Here is a 25,545-nt window from a genome sequence, read left to right as displayed (position 1 = left end):
TGTTTAGTGTGCTTTTCTGTTTATTCCAGAGATATTTATCTGATATCACTTCCCTGCAACCTCTTTTTTTCTGGGGACTTCTGTCCACCCTCCACCCAAACCACTTCTCAGCTAATTTTCATCTCTCAATAACCAATGACCCCCAGTTCTGTGACACCCCTCTGCGGGCCCCAAAGCTCCAACTCATTCATTTCCATTGGCACAACTCTTCACCCCTTTGGGGTCTTCAATCTCTCCCCTCTTTTCAGTTCTCTTATCTGTTCTGTCTTTGCTCACCTGTACCACGATGAGCCATTTCAGCAAAGAACTTGGTCATTTCTTGGTGACCCTGCCTTCCTGGCCCACCACTTTATCAGTATTTGGACCCTTCAGTCTGATATTTTCTTCTCTGCAAAGAGAGATTGCTCAAGAACTCTGCAGATTAGGGTCACTAGAAATGCATGCTGACTGGCTTCAGTGGCTTGGCAACTCTTTTAAAAATGTGTATTTAAACAATTTTCTAAAGGGAAAAGAATCTGTTAACCTCTTCACACCAACCGTTTACATAATTCAGTGACCTTTTATGAACCATGTCATTGTATAAGCATCATTTTCCAGGGTAGAAAGCAACTTATCCATCCTATTTCATATTCTGCCTTCTTCACCTAACATTTTTCTCTATACACTTTTACATGTATTGACAGAGAACTCATATTTATCAGTTGAAATGGTTATATAATATTCCATCATATTAATGTTCCACAGTTTGCTTAACTATTCACCAATTGTGGAGCATTTGGGAGGTTTCCAGGATTTTCCTATTATGAACAGGGCAGCAATAAACATCTTTTTGCAAATAGCTTGTATTTCCTTTTCAGTTATTTTCATGGTATGTATTCCCAGAAGAGGGATTATTGGGTCAAAGGCTGGAAATGCGTTTTATGGCTTTTGTTGTAAGGTGCCAGACTGCTCTCCAGAAAACTGTACTAATTTGCAATTCTCTGGTCTTTTTACTCACATTTTGTAGCCTCCCATTGAATTCCTCCAAGGGTTGTTCCAAATCCCCCAGGCCTGCCTGGGGCATCAGTCACTCTCACCCTTCAGAGGTGATTTTCTAAGAAAATTACAGGTACATGTCACTGAGTTTCCTCAACTTCCTTCCACGTCAACATTTCTATTTTTACCCTGGATCCTCTCCTCGGCTGCTCTCTGAGGAAGAGGTGTCCAATTTCCTCCCCAAACAAACCTCCCTGCCTACATATTTGACCTCATTCTCTCCTGTCTCTTCAAAACCATACTGCATTAGTTATTCCACTCTTTTCACATCATCCATCTCTTCCTCTTCTCCTGCTCTGTCCCCACAGCCTGAAAATATCCTCAAGTCTCCATTTCCTAAATGCAATAAGCAATTTTCCCTTCTCCCCCTGAACTATTCTCTTCTTTGTCATCATCAATCTTTCTGAAGTAATGGTCTGAAGTCAAGGCACCCTCGGATATCCAGTTCCTTCTTAGTCTTTGGCTGTCTTTCATGGATGACCAACACTCAGCTAAAGTGGCCATCTCAAGGCCACCAATAATTCTCTTAATTACACAAACAAATGACCTTTTATCAGCCATCATCTCTACTGCCTTGATGGCTATTGTGTCCTCACTGAAACCCTCTCCTGTCTGGGGTTCCATGCAATACTGTTTCCTTTGAGCTCCTTCTATCCTACCAAATTGTTGCTCCAGAAGAATCTGTTCTTGAGCCTTTTAGTGAACTTTAAATTATCTCTGTGACCCACCACATAGCAAAGAAAAGAATGGGATGGAATTGATTCCACTGCCAGCTCTAAATGGTAAACTCTGAGCCACCTCAGCTCATTAGCATAGCCCCCCCCCCCACAGTGATGGGCCAGGGAAAACCAGGGCAAAGCTCAAGATTTTGTTGATAGTAGAGGAAGCCAATTCTTTCTTTTCTCATGGATATAAATCAAAAAGCTTACAAACCTAATTGCTGTTGGTCACCATTTTGTGGGAATACAACAGGAAGATGAAACCAAAACACAGACTAGAACAGAGTACAGAGAACTGAAGCATAATAGGTCCAGATACCTGCTTGAACCATGCCCAAAGCACACTCCACTGCATTTTTCAGTTATATGAGTCAGTAAATTCCTTATATTGTTTATATCATAACATGTAGACCTTTCTGTTATTTGTGGTCGAAACACATAATCTCACAGCCCTCTTCACTGTCCTCCTGTCATATCTGTATCTTGTTGCACTCTCCCACCTATGATTATACCTATAGGGATGATTGCTCTACACCCCCAGATAATACCTGTCTCCTCATTAAGCATTTTGCTGACTTGTTGTATGTGATCTATGAAGCTTTAATCTTAGCATTTAATACCAAAATTTTCACTACCACCACCCAGGCCAAATAGGCTTTACTTCCCTTCTCTCCCATAACTAACTTTTCAGTTGCCCACATTTGAAAGGTGAGAGTCTTCCACATACTTCTCTCCCCTGCAGCCTCCAGCCAACCAGCTGCCAGGACTTTACACTTTTGCCTCTGGCTGCATCCTGACTCTATTCCTAGTTGGTCTTCCTGCCTCCTAGCTATTCCAGCTTCTGCCACCCTACACAACTTTATCAGAAACATCTTCCTAAAACATAAAGCAATAAAGCATCTCAGTGACTTCTCAATATGTTTCAGATTTAGTCCACACTTTTCATGCTAAGTCTAAGTCCTCCACGACGTATTATTACACCACACCATGGTGCACAAACTGCAGACAGACTGGGCTATTTAATTGTTTCTTCCACAGTGAGATGAATCCCACCGGCACCACCTCCCCTTCATATTTCGTCTACTGAAATCCTACTCATCCTTTAAGACTCACCTCAAAAGACATCTCAAAGAATACTCTGGTTTCCCCAAATAGACATGTGTTTCTTTTTTTGAACCCCCACAATGTGTCACTCCTTAGAATAGAAAAGTTGACTTTTGTATACCCTACGCATAGATCACAGATCCCCAATGCTCAAGAAATGCTCATCAAATTAGCCTGAATCAAGAGCAACTTTATGGAGATGAGGAGGTGCCTGAGAAGGACTCTTATTCTTTTATTTAAAATGTTTATTTTTTTATTTTTATACAAGAGCTGGCATACAGGCCAGAGGCGCTGGAGGGTGAGAGGATTCACCAGAGACAGAGTGGGGAGCAGAACAGGCAGACTGACGAAATAATACTGCTGAGGGGAGCAATGGGTGCGACAGGAGAGGTCTGCCGTGCCATGTGGGAATTTCCCTGGCTGGCTGGGAATCGAACCCACGCTGCAGAGGCTGCGGACAGCTTCACGGTGCTGCGCTAACCCGCTGCGCCACTGGGGAGGCCCCGGGGACTCTTAACTGTGGATTTACTAGAAACTTTTTTTCTTTTTCTTTTTCAAAATGCCAGCTAGGCATTTATCAAGTCAACAAATATTTATTTAGTGCTAACCATGTGCAAGTTAACACAGGAATCTGTAAGAAACTGGCTTTGAAATCTTATGCTCTGGGATGACTCAGAGCTGTGGTTCTTAGAGTGTGGCCCATATGGACACTCCTGGAAGCCAAGGGCTGACGTTCCCACAATATCAATATTTAGGGCAAACTCTGAGCTGGATAGCTACTGAAGCTAGTGGAAAAGAATCAACAGACTAAGAGTCTACAGTTCTGAGTTTTGGGCCTGGAACCTTCACTACATAGCTGGGTGACCTTGAACAAGTCTCCTAACCTCTCTGGGACTCTGTTTTTTCTTTACTGTTTACATCAAATTGACCTGGGTATCTTTAAAAAATAGAAATTCCTCTGGACTCAACCCAGTGTTTTCTTTGGGGACAGGGCCTGGGGGCTGTGGGGAGTTTGCATATGAATTAGTGTGGAAGTTCCTGGATTAAGTTATAATTTGAGATTTTTGCAGTGAGCAATGGAAATGTAATAGGGTGGTCCCCAGAGAAAGGGGAGGTTCCAGGTTCCCTACCACAGCCAGGGAGGGGGGGAATTGAACAGGGAGAAGACGAAGCTGGAAAAGAAGCGAGCAAGCAGGAGACTTGCAGGTGGCACATGAAGCAGAGATACTTGTGAAGAAACTGCACTTGCTTCTTGACTGTGCACCTGTACCAGGGACTTGGACGTGGAAGGAGACGCTTGAAACAGACGTGGGTGACAGACCCATGGAGAGGTTGACAGTGACTGTCTTTTATCTTGATTTTGATTTTGCTCTTTTCCTTCTGGTCTTGTCTGGCCCCTTCTGCCCCTTTCCTATGGATCCTACCAGAAGGTGCCTTAGACTTGTGGCAAGCTTTTGAGCCTCAGCTGTCCTGCTTTGGGCCAACCCTGTTTGGCTGGGCATTTACCCACAAAGGGATGGGTAACTTTGGATGGTTCTTATGGAAATTATTTTATCCATTCTTGCCCTTCTCTTCTCTTTATTGCACACTAATTGTATTAAAGTTCATTCCATGGAGGGTCTTACTAGAGTTATATTTTGTCTTGATGCTGCTGATGGCAGATCCTCTTTAGAGAAGGCAGGTTTGCAGGTTCCCGGGTACCCCTCACCTTTCCCTGTAACAGAAGGATGAGGGTAATCTAGAGGGTACCTTGGGTACAAACAACATGTCTATGGAGGAAGGTTAGAGAAACTATTCCGTTACCTGCTACCCAGGTCACGGTCCTAGAAGCAACTACAGCTGCCTGCTTACCTGCTTGCCTGCCTGCCTTCTCAGAACCTTCCTCTCCCCCTTTCTTTTCTCCAGTTCCCCCTTTTTTTTCCTCTTCCCTTCTTTTCCCCTGCCTTCTTTCCCCTTGCCACTGGGTTAAACACATCATTAGCAATACATTCATCTGCACTTACCTAAATACTTTCTTTTCACTGAAGTCTTTCCAGCTCTTTCAATCAGATGTGAACATTTCCTGCTCAGAACTCTCACAGCACTTTGAACCTCTTTTATGTCATTAATCATCCTTTGCCTTGTAATATTTCTAGGTCTACTCTGCTGTATGCCCCTGAGGGAAAAGGCAATTTTATTCATTTTTATTTCCCCCCTCTACAGTGCCTAGCAATGTGTCTTGCACATATTGATAATAAATTGCACTTAGTAATAAATACTGGTTTAATGAGCATTTTCACAGACATTAGAGGTAACAGGCACTGGATATTTACAGAAAGGGTTAATAAATGAATTCCTCTATCTTCCTATTTTTGTGCTTGTCTTATCTCTTGTCCAAGTGCAGGATTGTGCAGTGGCAATGCCTCTGTCCTTGGAGTCAGAGTCCTGAGTTTGAAGCTTTGTTCTACTTCTTTGTCGCTGGGTAACCCTGTGCAAGTTTTATAACCTCTCTGAACCATGATTTCATCTGTAAAGTATACACACTAGTGCCTATTTTCAGGGTTGGTGATGATTAACTGCAATTACCTGTGAAAACATCTGGCACAGAGATGATAATTTTAAAATACTAGTTAAACGAAATTCTTCCCTTCCCCCCACAGTTCACCTCCATTAGAATGTCCCTTAGGACAAACACTGGCTTTTCTAATTCTTTCTCTCCAGATTTGTATGCTGTGTCTTGGTGCACTGCATACAAAGATGTGCAGAATACATTTTGTGGACTCTTAAAAATAGTCAATGTCATAAGGTGAAACACATATGGAAAACACTCAGACTGAAATGAATAGACTGTATTTATCAGGATCCTTTGTTGCAAGGTCCATAAACCCAAATCAAACAAGCTTCAGGGGGAAAAAAGAATTTATTAACTCCAATAATTGGGAAGTTTCACGGTAGTTCTGGCTTTAAGCACAGCTGCATGCAGGGGTTAAAATCTCAAAGTCGCATGCTATCTCCTTTTTTCCAGCTCTGGGCTCTGCCTCTATGCTTCGTTCTCAGGTAGGATCTCTCTAGTAGGTGGGAAGGATGGCTTCTGGCTTGCTAGCCCACAGGGACAGAGGCCCTTCTATCTTTGTGTCCACATGCAAATCTCAGAAGGATTCTCATTGACCCTGAGTGGGACCTGTGTCCACATCTGGACCAGTTAGTGGGTCTGGAGATGGAGAATTACGATGGGTCCAGCCTGGGTCCCTTGTCTGCCCCTGTGGCCCGTGAGGAGGATGCAGTTGTTGACAGTCCCACAGATCACAGGAAAGGGGGACAGGCTGCTCCAAATGAAGGCCTGTTGGCAGACAAAATCAGCTTGTGCAGCACACAAGCAGAAATTAACAACCATTTCCCAAAAGATTCCTTGTGCTTAAAACTGTTTTGTGATATTTAAAAGATCCAGCTTCATTTGCTCATTAACTTATTCGTTCACTGTTATTGAGGAAAATCAGGTCATTTTGAGTGTCTTCTAAGCTCCAGCCCCAGTGCCAAGGGTAGGGGTGAATCAGAAATGAGAACAAACATGGGTTTCCTCTCACAGTTTCCAGCCCAATAAGGGCTCAAAAACCTCTCACTGCATGGACTTCCATGGTTCCTAAAGTGCTCTCCGCTATATAGGAAACTTGGCTTCCAGGAAAGATTTCCAGAAGATTCCCGTCACTGTGTATTATTAACTGGGAGGAGGATCACTTTATCCTGTTACCACCCATTTAGCATAATCCCTTTGTTGTCTGAATGGCCCTTTCCTGGCAGAGATCAGAGTCAGACTGTGAGAGAGAATGATAGGTTGGACCAGCTCTTTTCAGAAGCTCATCCTCAGTTCTGGAGAACGATGCAACCGTAAGACCTGGGTTGTGTTTTTCACTGGTAATTTAAACATTTTTAAAATTGTGGACAATATACAAGACTTCCCATTTGAGCCATTTCTAAGTTCAAGTTCAGTAGTGTCAAGTACAGTCACATTGTGTAACCCATCTCCAGAACAGTTTCCATCTTGAAAAACCAGCCTGCATTCTCTACTCCCCCAGGCCCTGGCAGCTGCTCCTCTACCTTTAGTGCCTATGGATCTGATTATTCTAGGTAGCTCATGTAAGTGAAATCGTGTAATATTCCCCTTGGGAATATGCATGAATCCATTTGGGACTGACTTATCCCACTAAACTTAACATCCTTAAAGTTCATCACGTTGCAGCCTACATCAGCATTTCTTTCCTTTTCAAGGCTTATAGTATTCCACTGTATATATATGCCGTGGTTTGGCTATCCATTCAGCCTTCGATGGACACTTGGGCTGCTTCTACCTCTGGTTCTTGTGACTAATGCTGCTGTGAACATGCGAAGGTCTCAATGGAGAGGTCCCGAGAGTACCCATGGGGCAGGCTCAAGCAGAAGCCTAGAAAACCTGCACCAGTAAGGCTGCTTGAAGGGATAGCCAAGGGGCTCGGGGGCCCTCTTCTGGAGTAGGCTAGGGTTAAAGGGAGGGACAGTTTCCTTGGCTAGAGGAAGTGTGTGCCAAACCTGATCTTCCTCACCATTTGTTCAGCACTGATCCTGATTTCACACTTGTTGACCAATTTTTGGAACTCTTGTCAGGTCATTAGAGGTGATGTCCAAACTAGGACATTGTACTAATTACTTTAGGAGAGATCTGTACTCATTCTCCAAGACCCACCTCCCTGCTCTGCCAAACTTTCCATCAGAGCCCTCCCAGTAGCTTCTGGAAACTCAGTCCACCCCTCGCAGAGCTTGGCCTCCCTCCTCTGCCATCGCCCAGGTCCAAGTTCACATTTTTGGTCAGAAGTGCCTATATCAGACTTGGTAATTTATCTGTTTACCTGGTGTCCACCCCAGACAGAAGTTGGGAGTCTGCTGTATGCTGACTGCTCAGTGCTCCTCAGCCCCTGGCTCTGAAAGGGTGGGTGTGCAATGTGGCTTTGTTTGAAGGTAGAAAGGACAGTTACACTGATTAAATGGGTGGCTGCTTGGGTGGCATCCAGACTATTAGTGAAAGCCTGAGCCAAATAGAAGTAGAGAGTCTAGGGGACTTTGAAATGGCTGCTGAAGACAAGGGAATTGCTTGTTGGAACTAGGCGACCCAGGAGCAGATTTCACGGTGTAGTCGATCAATACTGCTCCTTCTAAGGAAACAAACAGAATCAATGGCAGCTGTCCTGGTCTCTGAGCAGATCTGAAAGCCATGGGGCCCATGAGTGGCGGGTCCAGGTTGAATTCATACTTGAAATTGTACCTGAGCCACCAAAGGCCCAGTGAACAAGCACGTGGCCATGGAGGAACATACAGTTGAAGCATTGAAGGAGTACCTAGACATTGAGGCTGGCGTTTTTTCCTGCTATTCTCTACTCCCCTTCCCATCATGGACATTGCTCATTGACTTCACACGTTTGTTTGCCAAGCAGAGATACAGCCTCAAAATGTTACCACCGGTGTTTCAGGCAGCCATGCCAAACATGTGGCTGGAAATTAACTTGAAAGCTTTTTTGCCTTTCCTGATATAATCCAACCTAACAGCATGCCAGTAGAACCCCCCTTCTATGACTTTCTGGAGGGCTGCTCTAGAGGCTTTGTAAGTTTATTTCATTGTTGAATAACTGTAATTGTTAGACCTCCTATTCAATTAAAACACATCATGTTTAAACAGCAGGAAAGGCCTGGGGGTAGAACTTGAGAATGTGCTTTTCTTAAGCAGGATGGAAATCTCCTTCCTTGTAATTTCATCCCATTGGTCCTATATCTTCCTTCTGGACAGCAGAGTAGGTTTCCATAAGTTATACGACAGCCCCATCTGTGATTTGAAGATGGCCCCGATGGATGTCGTATATTCTCAGTGCCAAGAACAGGGCCCAGTACATAGCAGGTAGCAAATAAATATTTGTGGCATGAATAAATGAGTTAATCTTCTTGATATCCTCTTTTAAAAATCTAGCAGCAGTTGATATTAACATCTAGTGTACTTGACCATAGTTTCTAGAAACAAATTCATACTTTTAGAAAATGAACCCAAATAATTTCTCATTTGAATTCTTTTTTATGGTTTCTCAAAGATTTTGACCATGGCTCTGAGATTTGCAAATTCTTTCAGAATTTGCAGAAGATTTTTCACGTAGGTCTAGGAAACTAGACAAATTGCGTGAAGAGAAGATTCACATCTAGCATGAAGGTTACAGTCTTAAGTTAGCATAGAGAGCTAGAAGTTACATAGCATTGGAATTTTCCTGAATAGCTTTAGCATTACAATGGATGTATGACTCTTTTTGTGTACCCAAGGAACTGGTTTATTTGTATTAGGAGTCCTGAAGTATGAAGACTATAGATCTCTGGACACCTGGATCCTATTAGTTGGTCTGACACCTTTTCTCTAGGAAGCATTTGGAGACTGAGTCTAGGAAGCACTGGAGCCAGACTGTCTAATTTTGAATCCTAGTTCCTCCTCTTACTTGTTGGGTGTATGACTATAGGCAAGTTACTCAACCCCTGTATGCATCAGTTTCTTCATATGTAAACTAGGCTAATAATAAGCACTTACCTCATAGGGTTATATTAAGGAAAAAATTCCATAATGTATATGTGGTCCTTAGACTAGAGCCTGGCACATAGTATTTCAATTAATACTAACAATTATTTTATTACTTCCCATCTCATGTTCAAACCAGGGCATATGCTCAGTGGGTGGAAAGACAGGCATGATGTGCTAGACTATTTAAATTATAATTGCTTTCAATCTCTTTGGCTCTCTTTGCTGTTTCTCTCTTCCCCCAAATGCCAATAGTTGAATTTGTCTGATGTGACCTTGCTGTCAATTGCGTAGGTGCTTTCCTTCTGCTAGAGTTCTGTACATTTTCATATTGACTATCATGCACTGTCCAGCTTGAACCCTTTTGCAAACAGTGGAAAAGGCTAGAAAAAAACAAAAGTGGGATCATTTGACCTCCTTGTCTGTTTGTACATGCACATTCCCACACTTTCCACAAAAAGGAGATGAGTCTTTTCTTGATTGTCTCCTCCAAACACACTTATAGTATCTCTTGAGTTGTTTTTAGCTTTTTCTAGAACATTGACTCCTCCAACTTGAGCTTTCTGGACATTTTTCTTACAGATTCATTTACCTCCTTAACTTTTAGCATGAGAAAATAAAAAAGTCAGTGAGAAAGGCAACACTGCAGAAAATTCATGAAAAATCGCCAACCAGGTGTTTTTTTTTTGTTTTTTGTATTTTTTTTCCCCACACGAAGAACAGGAGAGAGGAAGCCTGAGGAGTTGGCACAGGAGAAAAGGAACATTTGCTGTATACGCAGCAGAAGCTGTTGTCCTACCTGAAGTGATGAATCCCCCAAGGCCAGACCTGCAGGAGCAGCGCACCTGGGATTCATGTGCTTCAAGCAAGCTTTGACCCCATCTGGGAAGTTCAGTTTTTACAGGTATTTGTTTTTCTTCTAAGCCCTGGAATAGAATTACCTGCTCTTGGGCTGATATGGAGAATAGGGAGGGGAATGTTACACAAGAGCTCAGTAAGTGTCAGATACTGTTATTAGTATCATCCCTTAACCCAGCACTTGATTCATTCATTCATTCATTCAACAAATACTTACTGAGCACCTATGTTCCAGATGCAAATACAAAACAGTGATAAATAGATGAGGTAGAGGTGGTCTTTTCCCTTAAGTAGCTCAAGTTTAGTGAGAAAGAGCGACAGGAGCAGAAAGGCCCCCTACAGCAAGGTAAGGGCAGTGACCTTGGTGTTGGGTTGGGTGTGTGGAAACAGTCCTTGCCAGTGACCCCAGGATGCACCAGGAGAGGAGTGGGAAGCTGAGATGGGAAAGGAGCAGATATAGTAAGGAACAAGTTACCTTTGTGGGCTCAACTGGGGCTCAACTCCATTGGGGATTTCACAGAGCTAGTGTAGAAGCTGTCCTGGTGTTGCTGCATCTGAAGGTGAGAATCTGGGGTATTTGTCCATTTATTCCCACCTTCTGGCCCACTTTGTCACTGGCCAAGTGTGTGTGTGTTCGCTGGTGGTAGAAATCCATGAGTATGCAAGAAACAATGACAGTGTCTGTCACATGCACTTAAGAGACAAGCACAGAACACTACAGAGGCTCCAAAGTGGTTGGGTCCAAGAAGTTTTCCTGGAAGAAGTGAGCAGTGTCCGACTCCACAGATGTTCAGCAGTGGTTGGGCAGAGAGTGCCTGATAGTGGGCCACGCTAAAGAATTTGGACTAAGAATTCTTGCTAAGGTTAAAAACAAGTCTACTTATCACCCTACTCCTAGGGTTTGGGAGATTGAGAGCAGGGCTAGAACTCAGGTGGCTGACATCCTTGCAGCACTGGCCTCTTTAGAACGGAGGAATGAAAGAGAATAGCTAGCAGTGAGCTTGTGTTTACCTTTTGTAAAGAAAGCCTGAGGACTTTTCTGGGTTCACTCTACCCCAGATTTCTTTGTGTGGATTAGGTGCTTCCTCAGAACATCCTTCCAGGGCTGCCATCCTGCAGCTCTGCCCCACCCCCGTGCTCACTGCCCTCCTCCTTCATCAGCACCACCTCCCAATTAGAACAAGGATGTGGCAGTCGGGCTGCCCAGAATCGCTCTCCCCACCTTCAGTTTGCCCTGAACAGAGTTCAGATTGCACATTTCCCGACACTCAGAGAGGCCCATTAATATTTAGCAAGTTACATTTTCAAAGCACTTTGCTAACACAAATTGATCTTTTCGGCACCCCCTTGTGAGACAGCTCAGTACTGCTAGCCCTACTGGGGATGTGGGGCTTTGGGAAGATAAGCTACTTAGGCGAGGGCCAAGACTGGCGAGTGATAGATTCAGACTAAAACCAAAGGTCGATGACACCAGTTGTCTGAGCCTCCAGACAGAACTCCAGAGTGGCCCCAACACCCCCTTCTTGCTTAGGATGTCCTGGAACAAATCCAGTTCCTTAAGGCTTAAATAGAATCGGTTTGTCATCTTTAAGATTGACCTGCTTACAAACCAGCTCATATGGAGTGCTTATTATGTGACAGGAACTGGGCATTTTGCATACATTTATCATTTAGTTGATCATAAGTCAACTCTTGCCCACCTTCTGAAGGGTCACTACTGTTATTATTTTGCGCATCAGAAAACCAAGGCACAGAAAGATTAAGTAACTTGTTTAAAGTTACATAGCAGGTTTTAGTAGAAGTAGGATTTAAACCCAAACTATTCAGCTTAAACTATTAGGAACCAACTTAAAGGTGGCTAGAGGGACCAGGTCAAGCAGAATTATTCTTGCCAGAGTTCTGCCTTCTCCCAGGCAATTTACTATATGTTTTGTAAGATTATTTTTGGAGGTAAAGCAATTAGGTGGTGGTGGTGGTAGGGCTGTCTGCAAAAGTGTTCTTGAGGAATGAAAGTGTAAACTAAAGTTGCTGGTTACTTGATTCCCTCTGAGTTTACCCTTGGCACCCCATTTCCATCTCTACCTAACAGGCCAGAGAGGACCAGCTCACCTAATAAATAAACACAAGGCCCGGGAACTCTGCACTGCGATGCTCTGCTCTGGGGGGTAGAGGCACAGGTAAATAACTAGAATTTAGTCAGATCACTGTAACCAAGGATTAGGAGAGCTAGCTTGCTGGGAGGAGGAGGCAGAAGGGGTGTGTTAGTCCAGGGAAATGGGGAAGGTTTGGGGAGATGAGATGAGTTGGATCCAGACGGGGGTGGAGGCTGGGGAGAAATGGCATTCCAGGAAGAGGAGGCAGCATGTGTCAGAGCAGGGAGGTGTGAATAAACACGGCAGGTCTGGAGAGCAACAAGAAGTTGACTGCCTGGTGTCAGCTTCTTGCTTTCTTAAATGGGCTGATTGGAGATCTCACTGCCCTAAATGAGGGTATCGGGTTACAAATTCTAGGGTATCCCTTGAGATGTAACTGTCGGTGACAAGTCTAGCCAAATTCTTGATGTTCTGTTGTTGAGTAGAAAAGATGACTTTTGGACAAATAATCAGCTAGTCTTCATGCTGGGTGCTGTGCACGGTGCCAGTGATAAGTAATCACGACTTTCTGAGAGCAGTGGGGCCATGGGAACAAGTCTGGGGCTGGAAACAAAACCGAGGAATCAGGTCACTGTTTCTACTACTCATAAGGAAAAAAAAGAATTAGCCCAGCAATTTAAAACATCTATTTGTCCCCTACTTATCTCTGTCCCTTGTGAGACACACTTTGTGTAATGTGTACGCCCCCTTTATCGTGTTAGGTCTTTATAGTTTACCGAGGCATTTTCCATCCATTATGTGACTTAATCCTCATGATTACCTGATGAGGTAGGCGGCGTTGGTGCGTCTCCATTTCATTGATGAGGGAACTGAGGTTTAGGAATCACCTAAGGTTATACGCTTCATAATAGACATTTTCTATTACACACAAACCCCCACACTGCAGCCCTTCCTCTCCCCATAAGGCACCCCCTCCTCCCAATCCCCTGCCCCACCTTCTGCCTTGATGCTAGGCAAGGGAGGCCTGGATTGTGCACATCTAGAGGGAAGTGCTGAAGGGGTCAAAATTTGGGTATAACCTGGTTGCCTCACTACATGCAAAAGCTCAATAAACACCTGAAAAAGGCCAAAAAAAAATGGGTTATAGATGAGGCTTATTGGAACTCAAGAGCCCAGCTCTGAATATTTGAGAGGCTCAGTTGGAGCTGAACTGTGAGATTCTAAGTGGCAGAAGTTACTAGATTATTTCTCAATTATAGCTCTAAGGAGTCAAGTTGTTCTCAGATCAAGATGAATACATGGGCATAAAATCGCCAAGTGCTTCCCTCCAAGTGGACGTTGCAGCATTGGATAGCCTGGTCATTATGAGCATCAAGGTCAAGAGGCAGCTAGAACAGCCGCGGTGCAGGAAAGCGCATTGTAAGGGGAGTATGTATGGAGGTGCTGGCACCACTCATGGTTGGCTAAGAACATCAGGTGCCTTGACCTCACAAAGCCCAGAGTCAAATAGGCAATAGCTGCTGCCCTCCCATTTTTATGGTGTGTCGGGAGAGCTTTCTGTGTTCTTAACTTAACCTTGGGATCTGGAATCACTGCTTGACGAGACCCACACAATTCTAGACAGTAGCACTTACTGAGGCCAGTCACAAGGAAGGAAGTCAAAAACACAGAAGCCCAGTAAAGTTTGGACACTTCTATGCTTCTTGACTCAATGTCTCTCTCTCTCTCTCACTCTCTCTCTCTCTCATACACACACACACACGTACACACATGGAATTCTCAAGTTAGGAGGGACAAATCAAGACTCACATTTCCAAGGGACGAGCTCATATATTTTTTTTTCCATCTCTCATACCACCTGGTAAATACACTATTGTATTGGGAAGATAGTGAAACTCTGAGGCAACAGTCAAATGTCCCCAGCATAGTTTTCTCTTATATGTGTCTTGTTCAAATCGTCCATTTTGAAGCTGAATGGGATATGACCATCCAGAGCAGACAGGCAGGGCAGGGTCCCTAAGAATCCGAGAACCAGATATCCTTTATTATCTATCCTAGGGCTCCCCAGGGTCAAACTGCTACAGCAGGGCAGGCTGGGATGCTGGCACCAGAAACATGTGAGGCAAGGTGGTATAAGTTAGTGGTTGAGAGCCAGGGTCTCCAGCCAGCCTGTCTTGATTCAACTTTCAGGTTTGTCACTTACTGGTTGCATAGACCTGGGTCTCAGCTTCCTTCAGTGTGAAATGGTGGTGACAGTGAATTGTGCTGCACAGCGTTTCTGAGGACTGACGCAGATGGGACATGGTAAGGGCTTTAGCACAGCTCCTGGCACCCCTTAAGCACTTGGGACATATTAAATGTTTTTATTTAGTAAAGGGAGAATCCTCTTCTAAGGTGTTTTTTTTTCTTCCTCATGACCTTGACCCCTTCCCTAGTCTACTTTTCTGAAGCGAACTGCTGCAACATCTCCTCCTCTTCTGGTTGGGGATGCAAAGGAAAAAACAGCTTACACAAAAGCATATTTTTTTCCATACTGCTTACAGCCTCACCTCAAACCAATATACCACAGTTCGTTTTAATCTAAGAGCTAAGGGCCCTTTAAACCAGCCATTCCTTATTTATTCTGTTAAAAAAAAATCAAGGTCCTTTGGTTTCACGTTCCTTTATTGTATTTTGTAAGGCAATGAGCACAAGCTGGAGACTATGTTAATGTGAAATACTCTAACAATAGTAACTGAGACAGATGAGAAACTCAAGGAAGCGAAGTCACCATTTTGAATTTAGCTTTTATTGATGGGCTGAGTGATGTGGGAGACTACGAGGCTCCAAGGCTAAAGAGCCCCTGGAGATTCCGAGGTCAAAGGTTTGAATCTCAATCAGAGAGCAGCTCTGGTGACCCCAGTATATCAAATGCTTCTCCTAAATACTGGATTTAATGCCACTGGGCCACCTTCAGACTTGGTAAGACAGGGCTGTGATATTTGTTTGTAGGATCTGTGCACAGCACAAGGGTACAAGCTGAGGAGTGAGGGGTGAGGGGTTTGGAGCCTACATTTTGCTCATCAGTCCATGCACCCTGGTGGTGGGCTGTGCCCACTGCAGAAAGGCCACTTTCTTCCAATTTGCACAAAGGTACTATGTGGGCTAACAGACGCCCTATATGAATCCACATGACAGTGACAGGGCACAGAGCTCAGCACATAGGAAGGACATGTTCATTCAACACATAACCATTGAAACACCAACCATGTGCTAGATGCTGTCCTTAAGGGGGCTAAGTATATGCAGATGAATACAAACAATTTCTGAACTTATATCCTCTCCTTTACCAGCTCATCCTCCCCTACATTCAATCTATCAGGAAGTTCTTTTGAATCAACCTCCAAAATATCTGTCAGACCCACCCATTTTGTTTTACTGCCAGCACTTTGTTTCATTTTTTCCTACCTAGGCAACTGCAACAAATGAGCTCCCACTTCTATTCTGGTCTTACAAGCAGAAGCAAGAGTGATTGTATTAAAATGTGAATCAGAAAATATCACCCCCTAGTTTAAAGTCTATGGTGTCTATTATTGAATCGAGTGCTCCCCATGGCCTCCAGGTTGTGCATACCTGGCCTAATTACTTCATTATGTCATTTAGCTCACTCAGCCCACACTCTCCATCTGTTTTAGTGCAGGTTCTTTAGAAAAATAGGAAGCAATCAGATATATGTATGTAATGTGTGTGTGCACATGTACATGTATACACACATATGTCCCTATTGATATACAGACACGAGCATATGTATAAATCTATAATTTATGTATGTATATATTAATGGGAGGTATTGTGAGGGATGAACTAGCTCATGCCATTACAGAGGCTGAGGAGTTTCACAATCTGCTCTGGAGACCCGGGAAAGCAGGCAATGTAATTTTAGTCAGAGTCCAAAGGCCTTATAGCCAATAGTGTAAATCCCAGTACAAAGGCAGGAGAAGATCAATAGACCAAGGTCCCAGCTCAAACAGGCAGGCAAGAAGGGAATGAATCCTCTTCCCTTTCTCTGACTTTCAAGAGCCTCAGCAGGTGCCTATCCACATTGGAATACGGACAATCTACTTTACTGAGTCCCTAATTCAGATGTTAATCTCACATGGAAACATCTTCACAGACACATCCAGAAATAAAGTTTAATCTGGCACCCCATGGCTAGTCATGTTGGCACAAAATTAGTCACCATACCATCTCAGCAAAACTATTCTGTTTTTCAAATAGCCCAGCTCATTGTGTAGTCTCATTCCTTTGGCTACAGTCCTCTTTCATTGGTTTTCCCTTTGACTATCTTTTTTTCATCTTTCAGTGCTCAGTGGAAAGCACACCTCCTCAGAGAGGCCTTCCTAGACCACCTGTTAAAATCATGTAGAATTCCATGCCTGCCACATTCATTGCCAGATGTTTTATCACAAGGCAGCACAGCTCAATTTCTAAGTATGAAGTTCTTTATTTTTTGTCTTATCTACTAGATTGTAAACTCCATAACACTAGGGACTAATGCTTATTTAGTCTCCACTGTAAACCACTTTAGCATGCTGCTAACCCTTGGTGCGTAATAATAAATGCATAGAAATAAATATCAATAAATGTTTGCTAAACAAAGTTGTTGCAGGGAATTTATCTAAAGAGGAGCAATCATCACAATACAGTGTAAAGATGAAGGGTATGACAGAGCTAGAGATGTGTTGGTAAAATGACTCTCCAAAACAAAAAGGCCTTGATTTGTCATTAGCTGGTAGTGTAAATACTTCCATCAAAGCTGACTTTAAGCTACTTTATGGTTTAAAACTTGACTTGCAAATATTTAAGTAGGGTTTTCAAAGTTGGAATGAGGTAGCTGTAGCATATCACTGGAAGAGAGGTAAATATGGGTGCAATGAATACTCTGGTAAGAGAAGCAGTTCATCCTGGGGGTGCTCACCAAAGGCTTCCTAGAGGAGATGATATTTGATCTCTGTGTTGAAGGATGTTAATGTTGGCTCAGGTCCTATAAGTCTAAACTGGCTAATAAAGTCCTGCTCCTAGTAGCTCATATTCAACTGTTACCCTGGTTAGCTCGCCTCTGCTTGTCTGGGAGTTTATCACATGATTCATTTCAATCCACAGAAAATCCTTCCATGTGGCTGGTGTTCTACTGGATTTGCTTCGAGTCCAACAGAGGAGAATTAGGGTAGAAGTTAGTCAAGGGAGAAAGGGAAGAGTTTTCCAAACAGAGGGAGAGTTTATGCAAAGATAAGAGAGGAAGTGAGATAGAGCATTTGGGTAAATCTAGATATGGGAGAGGGAGAAAGTTAGCTCCTTACAGGCTGTGTTAGGCTAAGGAGCAGAAGCTGATTTCTACCCTGGGCTGGGAAAGGGAAAGGGACTGATTACTTTTCCTGTATAATTCTTATCACAGTTAGCAATTATATATATGTTTACATATATATGTTTTGGGTTTTTTGGTGTGGATTTCTTTTTTGGTATAAAAAAATTAGAAGAATATCTGTTTCTTCCAAGAGAAAGTAAGCTCCACAAGGGCAGAGACTATCTTGTTCAGTATTATTTTCTCTGTACTCAGCAAATGCCTGATACACAGAAGGCAACAAAATTCATCTTTGTTGAATGATTGAATCACCTGGGGAACTTAAAAAAAAAAAAAGCTCAGGCCCACTAGTCCCATGTAAAATCTGCTAAATTATCTCTTTTCTTTGAACCCTCCCCACCAACTATCACATTGGAAGGGAGACAGAGTAATGGATCTGGTCTCATTTTGTAAGTTACCCAAGGGATTCACCAGGATTCTTATTTTTAAACACAATTAAGTGGGTCCCTTGAAAGAATTTTCCAAAACCTGGTATTGTTATAGGGCAGTGGCTGACTGTGGGTCCTCACCCGCGCGCTTAAAAGGATTTATCAATGCTCTACTGCAGGCACACGCGAAAGGTTAATAAAAGGTTTATGTACAAGGGAAGGGCAAATGAGGAAATGTACAACTCGGGGAGAAAAATGGGAGACAAAGTTTTAAATGCGTCCTACCTGATCCGCCAATCAGGAATCCCAAATGGCACTCTGAGAGCTGGCCGCAAGCCAGGAACCGTGAAGCCAGGAGGCCAGCGACAGAGCGAGAGCCCAAGGCCCACGTGTTTGGTTTTTTATACCCAACCTGGCTGCTTAACTCCACCCTCAGGTCCCAGCCACCTTCCCTTTGGTGGTGACGGGATTTGTCTTTCCCAATGTCTTGATGACTTTGGTCTGGAGTGGGGGTGGGTCCACAAAGTCTGTATGGGATTAGCGCCGAACATCCTTTCCCCCCAACAGTATGATTAAATTTTCCATTTGCCTAAATGGACCTGATAGCAGTAGGGAGGACTCTAAAGCGCGCTGAAACTGGAAGGTGCTGAAACCAGAAGACGCCTACATAGTGATCAGATAAGAAATGGTGTGGATCTGAGTTAAGTCAAAGGCGGTGAAAGGATTCAAGAGATCCTCAGGAGAAATTATCTATAAGATTTGGTGACCATTTGAACATGGACAGAAGAGGAAGTTAGAGAGAATGGAATTCAGTTTGAAGGTTGTAGTGGTTGTATTAGAGAATGGGGAGGAGAAGGCAGTTCACTTCAGTTGATACATTTGAGATGCCTGTGTGATGTGAGGAGGAGGCAGTCAAGTTGGGAATACAAATGAGTTCAAGAGAGAAGGGGCAGGAGTGTCCTCTTTGCTACTCCAATACCAAGAACTTTGAATGCTAATATTTAAGAGGTGGGTTAGAAAAAGAATCTCCAAGGAGACTGAGAATACTTGAGCGAAAGAAGGAAAGTGTATAGCATCACAGAAAATTAGTGATAAAGAATGCACACTGTGTCAAATGGTGACTAAAGCTTAAATGAGAGTGATGTGGTTTTTGGAGTTAGTGGATTTGGAGTGCGGGGTCCTTGGGTTCATTCTAGGAAAGGTTTTACCAGAGCTTCCCTTTCAGCCGCACACGGTGAGTTTCCCTGCGAGTTTCTCCACGAAACAGAGCCAGTAGTTATAGTTAAAGGGAAGGTTTATTAGAAGAGACAGAAAAGTAAAGTACACTTGCAGAGATACAAACAGGCAGGGAAAGCTGCCCTGAAAGGGACAGGTTTGCTAAGAGAGGCCTGCATGGTTGCAGGCTGGCGGCCTTGACGTGAGCTGCCTCCACTGAGGGAGGTCAGTGAAGAGAAGTCCCAGCATGGTACAGGTCACAGGCAAGCAGGAAGGCTGCTGTCCTGCAGAGCGAGAGAGTTGGTGAAAAGAGGCACCTGCATAGGCACAGGTGGGCAGTGGGATTGCTGCCCCCAGCCTGTGCAGAGACAGCACTGATATAGTCTTCTTCTGTTTGGGAGGGGCTCACCCCCTGTGAGCCTTAGGTTAGTTGCTGATTTTGGATAACTATGCAGAATCTGAAAGGGACTGGAGATTCTACAACGGGCTCAATCTCCCTATCTTTACCTTCGGATGCGCACCGGGATACCTGCTTGGATGTTATGCGTTGCAATCTAGGCATCAGCGCCTAAGGATCTTGGTTTCCATAGCTGTGTCAATGGCTATGCTAATCTTTTCTACCCCCACCTCCTTGTGTGAGCCAGGTTTCTGGTCTTGTGGTGCACCCCTTTTTCAGTTTTTTCTATTCCTGTCCTCCATCAAGAGGACCTGAACATTCCTCCAGCAAAGTTTGGCAACAAGGACACTGATGGCAACAAGGGCATTTTCTGAGAGGGCCTTAAGGTGCAGTGCAGAGGAGAAAGGAGAACGTGGAACTGAGTTTCAACTGCCTTTTCCAACAACGTTGGTCAAGAGGCGGGATGGTAAGACTGATGTGAGATTTGAACACGACTATAGTTGAAGGGGAAACAATCTCCCGCCCTCGCCATTTTCCCACCCACTCTAACGTGACCACGGAGCAGCCCGCACCACGGCCAAGCGGAGACTACAACCCCCAGAAGGCACCGCGGCGCGGGGGGCGGAGCCGAGGCCTGGCGCGCGCCCCGGCGGCGCGAGCGGAAGAGCCTGAGCTTCGAGGAGGCGGCGGAAGCGGTGAGCGCCGGCGCCCCGGGTAACGAGCAGCCCCGCGTCCCTCTCTCTCCCTCCCTGTCTTCCTCCCTCGCACCCCGGCGTGGGGCTCGCTGCCTCCACGTCTCCCCTCACACTTGGGGCAAAACTTCCCTTCCCTTTTGTTTGTTACCGGTATTTTTTTCCTCACGTGATGCGCGGGGCGGGCCCCTGCCCGGGGCAGAGGTTACTGGGAAGCTCCCGCCCTTCGACCCCGCGGGCCCTGGGTTGAGGGGCCCTTCCCCGAGCCCCGCTTCCCTCCAGGGGCTGCGTCGGGCTTTGGGCCCTGCACCCGAGTACTCCCTGCGGAGGGGTCGATCCTCTCCCGGGTTTCAACAGGTACTGAGCCGCCCCGGGGCGACCCCTCCTGCGCCCGGGGCTCGGGGCGGGGGGCGGCAGAGCCGGCTCGGGGGCGGCCCGGGGGCTCCTGGCCAGTGCGGGGTCGCCAGCCTGGCCCTGAGTCCACTCTGGTGCCCGGAGCCCCGGGCTATGAGCTGTGGCTGCGCGCGAGCCGTCTGTCTGGGAGGAAGGACTTCCTGATTTTCAGGGGCGCACCCCGGAAAACCCCGAGTCAGGCTGCTAAGTTTCCTGTAGCTGTTAAACCACCGCTCCAAGTTGTGTCAGGGAAGAAGCACAGACTTTGGAGTCTGCTACCCTGGGAAGAGTCTCGGGTTTGCCCCTTGCTGGACCTGTGGTCTTTTGTAGCCCGTTTCCTGCAGCCTCGATTTCCCTGTCTGAAAAATGGGAATAATAGTCTGTGACCCGCCTCGCCTGCCCTCCAGCGCTGCTGTTGCGCTGCTCGTTAGACGTGAGGTGTGCGAGGAAACATGTTTCAAATATATCCGTGCTAGTCTGTCTCCAGCCCAGGTCAGTTGAAATTTAAGACCACTTTCACGTCTTTATGAGGATCATAAATATGATTGGGAGTTAATAAATAGGGGGAAGGTGTTTTGGGGAATGAATGAGCCGTGTAGATGTTCTTGTGCTTTTCGGGGGACTGACAGTAGGGCCCTGCCTATCACCTGTAGAGTCAATTTTAAGCTTCATTTGAATTTTAAGGCCCACCAGAATGTGGAAACTTCCCTCCCCGCCCCCTGCGCACAAGCACACAGACAGACAGACACACACACACACACACACACACACGTCTACCCTTCTTGCCCTGTTATGACTTTCTGTCAGCACCCTTAGGTTCCTCAGATAAGCCTCCAAATTCTGTCTTTTTCCCCTTTTCAGATACTAATGTGCTAAACCTCGTTCTGATTGTGACAGTTCGTGACCTTCTGTGCATACTGGCTGAAACATTGGGGTTACTTTCACTCGTCTTGGGTATGTGTGCTAAGGTTCCATGTTTTCTCAAAGTGAGAATTCAGAATGTCAACAGTATTCTTGTCTGTTTTCTTGTCTGGCAGTTAAACCCTAAGCGGGTGGGTTTTGTTTTGTTTTGTTTTTTTTTTTTGGTCTTATTTTTCCCCATTGTGGAGATTCAGGATCTTATAATCAATTTTTAATGGGTTTGGAAGTGTGCTAATTAGATATTCTTAACTTCTATTTATCCTGAAATATTAGTTGAAAAAGACTTGAGGATAATTCAGAAACCAAAGTGTATTGGTTGAATGTGCAAATTTTAGTCCAAAACCTCACAAGGTTTTTTTTTTTTTAAATTATTCTTTTGAGTCCTAGCACAGTACTCTTTTTTTTTTTTTTTTTTTTAATAGAGGCATTTTATTTATTTATTTGTTTGTACATGCACTGGGTACAGTCAGAAGCGCGGGAGGGTGAGAGAATTCACCAGAGCCAGAGCGGGGAGCAGAGCAGGCAGAAGGACCAAAGTACACTGCTGAGGGGAGCAGCGGGCGGCAGGAGAGGTCTGCGCGCCATGTGGGACCCTCCTCCGGTGACCTGGGAGCAGCCGGGGATTGAACCGGCACCGCAGAGGCCGCGGGCAGCTTCGCAACCCAGCGCTCAACCGCTGCGCCACCGGGGAGGCCCACACCTCACAAGGTTTAAATGAGATGTGAATATGAAGAGCTTGGTTGAGCCTGGAGTAAATAAGTGCTCATTACTGTGGTGGTTTGTAATTAATGACTATGATGATAATTAATTTTACATAGATTTTAGATATTTTCTTGAGATTTATTTTTGTAAAATGAGAATAGTTGATCTTAACTCATACACTTTAAAAAGGCACTAAAAGAAGTTCTCGGATTGCAGGCTGGTGGTGTGTTTTTTTTTTTAAGCAATTGCATTTTATGTAAGATTGTATTATGCTATTTTTCAGTTTTAGAGTTTCTAGAATGCTGTGTGAGAAGGTTGTTGGGATGTGCTGTGGTGGTCTAGTGCTTTATAACATAGTAAGTTATGTTACAGTTTTCTGCCTGCATGTTATAGCTTTAGCTGAACAATTACCTATGTTTCAGACTCAGATACTGACTATACAGCATTGTATAACCTTTTTTTTTTTGTTTTTTTTTTTTTCAGCCAGTCTTTTTTTTTTTTTATAGAGGCATGTTTATTTATTTGTTTGTTTGTTTGTTTTGTTTATACATGCACTGGGTACAGTCAGAAGCGCGGGAGGGTGAGAGAATTCACCAGAGCCAGAGCAGGGAGCAGAGCAGGCAGAAGGACCGAAGTACACTGCTGAGGGGAGCAGCGGGCGGCAGGAGAGGTCTGCGCGCCATGTGGGACCCTCCGCTGGTGGCCGGGGAGCAGCCGCAGAGGCTGCGGGCAGCTTCGCAACCCAGCACTCAACCGCTGCGCCACGGGGGAGGCCCCAGCCAGTCTTTTTAATGCTTAAAAAAGTGCATCTGCCAGCCAGGAAGGGTCTTGACTTAGTGACCTTCAATTTTTAAAGTGAACTCTTTGTGACTGACGCTGATGATGGCATTGGTGTGTGTGTATCTGTCAGTAGTGGGAGTCTAGAGAAACCAAGAAGAAAAATAAATTTGTTGTTCAAAGTAAAGTCTTAGGGTTAAGAATCGAAATGTTTATTTTTTAATTCCTTTAAATCCCATGTTAACTACAAGGTGTTTACAGAATCAAATATTTAGGAAATGCTTTCTTTGCTCTTTTTCCATGAGTCCTGTCTATGTTTTGCCAATTTCATTCTGATCTTTAGTTATGAATCAGCCAGATAATTAATGTTTTCACTACAGAACAAATAGAGGTCACTTCCATTACAATCTACTTTGTGTGTTATAATGAGTTATTTTTTCCCGTTAACATAAACACTTGTTCCTTGATTGTTTTTTACTTAAGTTTTTGGAAGGTAGACTAGTGCTTAGCTATGGGAACTAAACGGGCACAGTGGGTGCTCAATTAGTAAATAACTGCACTGAGTAGTTCTGAATAGGAATGTTTTGTTGATTGTCCAGTGTCACTAAGGCACACTCTGGAGAAGGCGGTATTGTATTGTGGAAATGACCTAAGCTTTGGCGTACAGACCCTACATTTTAAATATAGTCTTCATTGCTTACCAGGTTTGTGATTTTTGTTTCATATGATCAATTTGCGTTTTTTTTCGCATCAGCTGTAAAACAGGGATAATAATACTAACCTGAATGACTGAAAAAAAGACTAGAAATTATTGGAACCAGGCACATAACTAGCCAGGCTTAGTAAAGGTAGATGGTGTTATTATTAATTACTATTTTAAATTTTTATTATCTTTTTCTCATAGTCATGGATCTGGGTGGTACATCTGTATTCATTTCCCTAATGCTTCGCATGAAACATGAAACCAAGGTTAAGGTTTTGGCTGTGACCATGGAACCCTGAAACACAGCAGAACTAATTGGCCAACACAGAGTTTGAATCTATGACCCTGTCCTCATTAACTCTATGAGTTAACTATTCACAAAATACCTCACTAGAATGAATGAAAAGACTGGTATAATGTTGATTTAGCATTTGTGTGCTCATTAGCATAATAGAAGCAGATGAACTAGTGCCAGAAGTACAAGCGTAGATTTTTAATCACAAACCTATATAAAACTGTGACTGGCTGTCATACTGTGCATAAAATTAGTCACCTATTGGATGATCTTTGACAAGCATTAACCTGAACTACAAGTTAGAAATTTCTTTCGGTTGTGGAATTACACTTGTTGCCCAGACTTCCCATTTGTAGAAGTGAGAAGAAATAGAAGTAGGCTAGTTATGTCTTTTTTATTTATTTTTTTTATTTTTATTTTTTACATCATTGTTCATTTTTAAACAATATTTGCTTCCCCCCACCCAGCTAGGTATGTCTTAAAGGAGAATACTCCTCCTCTGCCACCTATCAGAAAATGTGCTCTTAGCTAGTGGTGAAACATTTAGAGTTCTACATTCATGAGCTCAGTAGGATGGATGAAGCTTGGGTAATTCCTAAGAGTTTATTGAATTACAGAAAAATTCCATTTGTCAGAGCTTTAGATAGAAGAAAAGTTATAGGGTGTTGCTTAGCAGCAGTAAACCTGCATTTGGAGAGGATTTTCTCCTCTCTCAATAAAACATAGACAAGATGCTCCTGTCTGCATTGTATATTTTTCACTGTCTCATACTAGCTTTCTGTATGATTTCCCATTCTTCAAATTACTCTTCTTAATATTTGTTGTCCCTCTTATATATTCTTTTTTTAATGACAGACTTGGAGGTTTTGGTCTAGGGATAAAAACAAGCAGAGAAGTTCTGTTGGAAGCACTAGCTTCTGGTGTGTAATATCATGAGGTTCCAAATAATACAGGTTAACTTGTGAATATGATGGGGTGGATTCTAGAATAGGCAAGTGGCTGACAGCTCATGATCATTTAACTTGGTGCAGAGACAAAAATATGGACAAAAGTTGAGATTTACATCTTAGAAAGGATTCTGAATTTTTAATGTTAATATTGTGTAATGTATAATGTTAAAATTGGTTTGTTTCAAGTTCTTTGCCATGGAGTATCAAAAAAGTATTAAAGAAAGGAACCATTTAAATTTAAATTCTACCCTCTCAGATTTATACCAGAAGTCCTAACTGTATTCTTACCATCTGTAAAATAGGGATAATAATAACATGCCAGCTCTGTTTATTTACAAAGATCAGAGGGAAAAGTTAACAGGGATG

General features: G+C 43.8%; 1 protein-coding gene across 10 annotated transcripts in view; it reads left to right on the top strand.

Moving 5' to 3' along the window:
- Positions 1-20,398: 20,398 nt before the first annotated feature.
- The window catches only part of R3HCC1L (R3H domain and coiled-coil containing 1 like), a 70,255-nt gene continuing 65,108 nt past the window's right edge, over positions 20,399-25,545 (top strand). For 2 of the 10 annotated variants that reach the window (XM_037497937.2, XM_054690738.1), the window contains exons 1-2: positions 20,423-20,460; positions 21,693-21,785. The gene's annotated coding sequence lies outside the window, so the exon portion shown is untranslated. The other 8 variants (XM_054690742.1, XM_054690740.1, XM_054690741.1 and 5 more) reach the window with 8 other exon arrangements.

This window comes from Talpa occidentalis, unplaced genomic scaffold (genome assembly GCF_014898055.3).
Source record: "Talpa occidentalis isolate TD23 unplaced genomic scaffold, MPIMG_talOcc4v2.1 talOcc4.8, whole genome shotgun sequence".
Taxonomy (NCBI): Eukaryota; Metazoa; Chordata; class Mammalia; order Eulipotyphla; family Talpidae; genus Talpa; species Talpa occidentalis.
The sequence above is the reverse complement of the archived record's forward strand: the minus strand, read 5'-3'. Positions and strand labels throughout refer to the sequence as shown.